Here is a 6,735-nt window from a genome sequence, read left to right on the forward strand (position 1 = left end):
TCTGAGCGAATAACATTACCCATAGTTGGAAAATACGCTGTTCTCCGGAGCAACTTCAGACACATCAGAAGTCTCACAGAAAGACAGCACCCCTGTCTGCAAAGCCACGACATCTTTGTTCCATTGCAGTGCTTCTGCCCCTGTTCAGCCCCCTCTGGCCTCCTGTTACGTATTTACAGCAGCAGCACACAACGCCCTACAAACCATGAACTCCTCTGAAATCTGGAAGGCTCTCGACAGAAAGCATCTTTTTCCATGCAGAATCTCCCTCTCCCTGGCTCGGCCTCATGCCTCTCGGGTCTGAGCTCGTCCTAATCCTTCCACAGCGCAGCTGGATGCTGAAAAGCTAAAATGACTGTACTGCTCCTATAAGCCAAGATTTGACTTTTCACCGATTTCTGCCCATGTCCAGCCTTGAACAGCGGGACTACAAGGCCACAGTTGAAGGAGAAGTGGGTGATCATGAGTACCTGAGCATAGGGAGGGTGAGGGATGTACCCACAAAACAGAGAAGATGGTTGTTCCTCATAGTCTCTGTGGCAAGATCTGGGTCAGATCAGGCTGTTTAGAGCAGCCTAATGCCAGAAATGAGAGCTGCATCTGTCCAAGTGACCAACGTGTCGGCTCTTTATGAAAGGGGCTTTGGTTTTGTCCCGGTGCTCGCACCACCCATGTTGGCCTGAGATGATTGCACCAGGGTTTGTAAGATGCTTCAGGGAAGTTATTGTCAAAGGTGCAAAGGAGTTCAATGCATTACTGACAAATCCAGTGATAACTTATTCAGGACCATGAGCCTCAGCTTTATTGTTAATGATCTTACAACCCATGTGGCATCAGATGCTGGTGCACAAAAGAGCCGGTGGCTGTGTGAAGCATACCGTGCTTGTTTGGGGGGGGGGGAAGCACGGGGGCAGGAGGCTGCCTTTTGCGGGGGGTGGGGTGGAGGGGGCGGGGCTGGAAAACTGACTGTCGTGACTTTGCCACCATGCAGGAGCTATGAGTTTTGGGGTAAGGACAGAGACAGGGATGGGCTGCAGGTTCCACAGAGGGAAAGTGACGGGGGAAGCTGGGAGCACGTGTCTCCCATGGGAGGGCAGCAGCGCTGAACAGCAAGCTCAGCGGCAGCTGGTGGGTGCACTGCTTTAGCACACCTCTCCAGCACCCTGGCTCCAGCTGTGAGGTCCAGCGAATGTAAAATCCTGCCCCAACAGAGATCGTTAGCTCACAGACAGCATCAAAAAATACATTTTTCCTGTCTGTGCCTGTTCACCTGGAGCTGAATGGTATTTTTCCACTAATAGATTGAATGCCATACTCCTCTCCAGGATTAAAAGAAAAAAAAATTACTCTGAAGAAGTCTGATGAATGTCTTTGTACTGTATATAACTTTGCACGTCCGCTTGGTCCATTTAAATGTCAGATCTTTGAAGAGTTGCTGGAGCTACCAATTGAAAAATTAAATAATGGCAGGTGAAAAACTCAGTCCTACATTAGAATTGTATTTCATCCAAGCTAGAGTATTTATCATTAGTGTCTAAGTGTTGTTATTTTCACTGAAATATAATTTGCCCCTTCTCTCTCTTCCACGACTTCAGCACCATAACTCACTAACACTTATCCAAGAGGTGCTGTGTCCACAGTGGGATGGGGCCCACGCATGTCCCCAAAGGAGAAGTGGTGTGGGACTGAAACTTTAACTGAGCAAAACTGACAAAACGCCCCTTCAAAAACACAGGATAGAACCTGTATTATTAGCTGAAAGTTAAAGAATTTGGATATATTTAGTTAATGAAAGCTCTTGCTTGAAGGTAAGATTGGGTCATTTATGACTGCACAATAACAGCCCCAATGCAGAACATATGAATGCCAGATGGCTGGAACTGTTCCATTAATGAACTGATGCTTTCATTGTTCTGAATTTGATTTTGTAGCTTTTTGCTTATAATGATTTGATTGCACCGTTAAAAACCTTCAATAACCTCTCGATAAATTATTCAGTCCTCAGAATGCAAAAGAGGACATGCCTCTCAGCCTCCACTTTCCACTGGCCTTAAATGGGACCTGCAGGTGTGCAACACCTCTGGCAGTCACGCTGATGAATACATTTCATGCTGTTTTCTTAGTGCTGCCATTTAAATAATGTATGCAGGACCCACGCACAATATATTCTTCTAAGGCACAGGAAAATTCGATCCAGGTGGTGCTCCATTGGAGTCAATGGGGTTATCCAGTTATAAATATGCAGGACAAAAAAAAAATCATAGGTGTGTGTATATAGGGAGAAATTCCTTCCAGATATGTGAAAATACAAGAACAATGTCAGGCACTGGAAGATGTGCTCTTCCCCTAGAGCCCATGCCTCCTTCATTGAACATAATTCCTATTACAATAATCTTCCTGGTCTCTAGGTTTAATTAATAAACACCCTAGGAATCCACTTCTTGTGCATGTCACCATAGGCACATTGATTTTTCTGGCTTACACACCTCCTCCGTAAACTTGCTCTCACTTCCAACACTCAACTCCAACACTAGGTGCATCTCCCCTGTGGCTTTGCAGCCACCCTTTGTCACAGAAAGACCTGGTGTAGTTAAGTGACAAACATATCTCTGTCCTCTGGGGCTCGTCTCTGATCCCCATGTCTTAACAGAGCTTATGGACAGCAAGCCTGGGAAAGTAAAACAAAAATATTGTAAATATTAAGTTAGCGGCGAGCAAAGGCTTCCTACCAAAGCTGTGCTTTTGCTGTACACCTACCTTGGAGATGCTGGGGGGGCTCCAATCCCTAGTGCCAGGTCTCTTATTTTTTCTTTTACTTCCATTTCAGTTCTTTTAAGGTTGTACTTATTAAGCAAGCTAAAAATAAAGTAAAATAAATCAAAAAGAAAACAGGGGAAAATGAAAGAAAGTAGAGGAGTGTGGATGCAGACTGCTCACAAGACCGCTGGGGAGACACTCTGCTTTCTTCTGTTCCCCGGGGCCTCTGTGCCCCCTTCTTTACCTAGCTGCCACAAACCTCCCAGGGTGTTGGTAGGGATTAGTTATCTCTGATACAGCTTTTGGGGGAAGGGCCACACGGAGAAAGAAGCAGAGGTCAGGTGGTAGAGAGAGATTTTGGTGTCCACCCTCCTCAGCATGAACGCAGGAGTACAAAGGCGAGCTGGGATGGGGAGAGGCAGGGATACCGGGAAGCAGAGCCGGCAGCCCTTTTTTCTAGGCACTGCATTTCCCTTAGAAGAACACAGTTTTTTTCCAGGCGTGCTCTGTCCGGTTTGCTGCTCCTGGACTTTGGCATTGTATCTCAGGGATGCTAAAGGCAGGGGCTGACCTCCAGCCTGGAAACCAGACGGTAGGGATGGGATTCACCCCACCAGCTTGTTCCACCTGGTCACTGGGGTCTCTGAGACCTGTCCCACAGGCATTGGGTGCACAGGTGAGCTTTGGGAAACCCTCCTGTAGCTCTTTGGAATAGGGGGACAGGGCATTCTGGGGCACTTCAGATGGAAGCAGCCAGGGATCTGAGCAACCTGATCTAGTTGAAGATGTCCTTGCCCATTGCAGGACTTTGGAAGGTTCCTTCCAGCCTAAACTATTCTATGATTTTATGTAGGTTTGGATCCAGTTCCCCGCCAAGGGAGATCGAGGAAGGGCAGAGTGATGGAGACATCTCAAGGCTTTGCCCACCTCCATTGGAGCAAAGCCCACACAATCCAGAAACCCAGTTGCTGCACCCTCACTAGTGCTCTGCTGGTTGTCCACCACAACTCCGCTTTCCGATCAGGCTGGTGGTACGCACTCGGTGAAATGCCCCCTCTCCGCCTCACACAAGCATGGAGGAAAGATGTGGGGTGAGCTCAGCCTTGTTAGTTAATAATTGAAGGGCTGGTTGCCTGTTACTATCTGTTGCCATTAGGGGCTGAATCACTGCTTGTTTCTACAAACCCACACGTAATATTTGCAGCATTTGTTTGCAAATGTTCTGATAGTTCCTTTGTGCTGCCTTCACAGGGCAGGCAGAGGGACGGCTGCCATGAAAAACAAGTAGAAAGCTCTTTGTTTAATGCCAGCAGAGTAGGGGAACAGACCCCTTGACCTCATCAACTAAAGCCACTTTAAACCTGTTAAAGTCTACCCCCCTATTTTTGACAGATGAGGACACCTTCCTTGATGTCACATCTGCTTTTTTGAGCAGCTGCCAGAAGTGGTGCTTGGACCGTGGTTTTCAAAGATTTCTGGATGCCCAGTTCTCATTTCTTTTAGTGGGAAGGTGGTGTCCAAAGTGCAGAGGGAGATCTGGTAATTTCCATGGTAACTCTTTGGAGACATGCTTGCCTCGATGGTGACCTCCTCAGCACCGAGAGAAACAAGTAATAGCTCCGTTTCTGGCTTTTGAGCTTTGCCATAAAACACAAGTGGGGCCACATCAGATTTTCGGTTTTGAAATTTTGCTTTCAGGAGCAAAAAGTCTCCCAGGCAGGGCAGAGCAAAGAGTCACCTGAGCCAGGGCAGGCAGGAGGCTCGGGGGAGCTTACAGCTCTGATGGGACACTGGCCTGTGGAGGATGTCATGTTGGGACACTGGAATCAGAAAAGAGAAGAGCAAAAGTAAAGGAACAACAATGCACCAACCCAGTCCCCTGTGCCACCTGCAGCATCGCTGAAGAGGATGAGTGAGTGCAGCAGAGAGAGCAAAAAGGGAGGAGGAGAGGTGTCAGGACCAAAGCTGAGATGTTTCTCTAAGCGTTTACCCATTTTTATTTCTCAATTCTAAAATCAGTAACTAGAAGCTTGTTAATTGGCAATAAATTAACTTGGTTGAAATTCCCTGACACAAAACTGGGGTTTTGGCCTGTGACAGAAAGAAGCGGTCTGGTAGGCAGAAGAATATGGGTTGCTGATTCCTTTAGTTTTGTTGATGGAAGTAAGGGATGTCAGGTTTTTGCTAAATAAGCAACACCTGAATTCATGTCCTTGCTCTACCATGGCTTAAGATCTTCAAGCCAAGAGTATGTAGATGTTTTTTGTGTAAAACACGCTTTATCAGTCATGAATTTTGCACACAAAAGGTGAGCAGCCAAGACAAGGTCTGTGGCAAGTGTTACACTTAAGGTTGAACTTAATTACTTTTCACTGAGTGTTCAAATATATAGGTTGAATGAAAAGGATAAGCCTGATGCTGCCTCAGCCTGGGCAAGAAATATCCTACCTTCCAGAAAGCAGTAACTGTGTTAAACGGAAGGGAAAAAAGTGTGCTGCATTACAGGAGAGAGGCACTGACCTTTCCAGAGGTTAACAGGCAACGCACAGAATGGAGATTTTTTGTTCATTAGGAGGAAACATGAGAGTGTAATTAGAAACAGACTGTGCTGTATGGTTTTGCCTACTGCTACTATTCAACACAGCAGAATAGAAGAAGGTACCCACTAGTCTGGGGACCGAATTAACAACTGGAAATTTAACAGTGAGTGATTAAAATAAGCACTAATTTTTTCCCCATAGGATTTAGGAGACTGACCTGTAATTGAGTGTTTGAGCTTAAAGTCAGTTGAATAATGGTAATTTTTTTAAAAATGTGGGGGGGGTTGTTATTTGATAGTATAGGTAATGAAGGGCAACATGCACCATTCAAATGTATCATTACGTGGATGCAACAATAAGAGGCAACAGGAAAACTATAAGCGTACTGTCTAAGACCAATCTGTTCAAATTGTCCTGGAACCTGCGCATAGAAGATCCTGAGACAAAATTCAGTCTCCATCACACCAGCTGCATGTGCAGGCTGAAAACAAAGACTTTTTATTTTTTTTTGAGGTAGGTACATGCGGCCTATGAAAGTTAATGGGAACTGCAGAAGCCTTTGCCCTACAGGAAGGTGGAGTTAGAAAAAACACATCACTAAAATGCCGGAACGGAGGTTTGGTCTTTAGCACCTACAGCCTACGCGAATACATTGAAACTCTTTGTTCTTTTCCTTCTCAGGAAAAACTCTCATTAAAGTTGTAAAATACTGAGGTTGAGCAGGAAGGAGTAGGTCAGGGTGCAAGGCTGTTCAACTTTATATATTGGGTGCGTTACGGCTGAATTGCCTATGCTTGCTGCCACATACTTAAAGCAGAGGCTTTAAAAATCTGGCCTGTCCGGACTGCTCTCTGCTGAAAGTTGTTGCTAGTTGGGAAGGACTTCTTAAGCCAGCGGTTTGACACAACCTCTTGATCATAGAAATGACTCCTGAATCAGGTGGCATAATGCTTGAATCACTGGAAACAGAAGCATCACTGTGCCTCTTTCCATTCAGTGGCATCTACCAGGCAAGATTTGTAGCCTGAAAAAGACCAGAAATCCACCTCCTTTTCAGACAAAATCTTCCAGGTTATCATTTTGAGGCACTTGCTTTATGGTCACAGATCCGTCATCCCAGCAGTGTATCTTACTTTCTGACACGCAGTAAAAAAATATATGTGTTTGAAAGTATCAGATTGCAAAGACAAGAAAGAAGGATTCCCTTTATGTGAATGCAAAGAATCAATCTTTTTCAAGGCACGTTTGAGGATTATGAACAGGTGGAGGAGCCAAGTGAAATCCACTCCTCACCCTGGGTTCTTCCCAGCTGAGGGTCAACACAGGTGCATGGCAGCAAATCTTCTTGCAACTCAGATAAGGTGAGTTTACCTGGTCCTGTAAGCACTGAGCAAGTGAAATTACCTATTGTGTGAGAAATCTGAAAAATCCTGAGGCA

The sequence above is a fragment of the Vanellus vanellus genome, assembly GCF_965231255.1.
Source record: "Vanellus vanellus genome assembly, chromosome: Z".
Classification (NCBI taxonomy): domain Eukaryota; kingdom Metazoa; phylum Chordata; class Aves; order Charadriiformes; family Charadriidae; genus Vanellus; species Vanellus vanellus.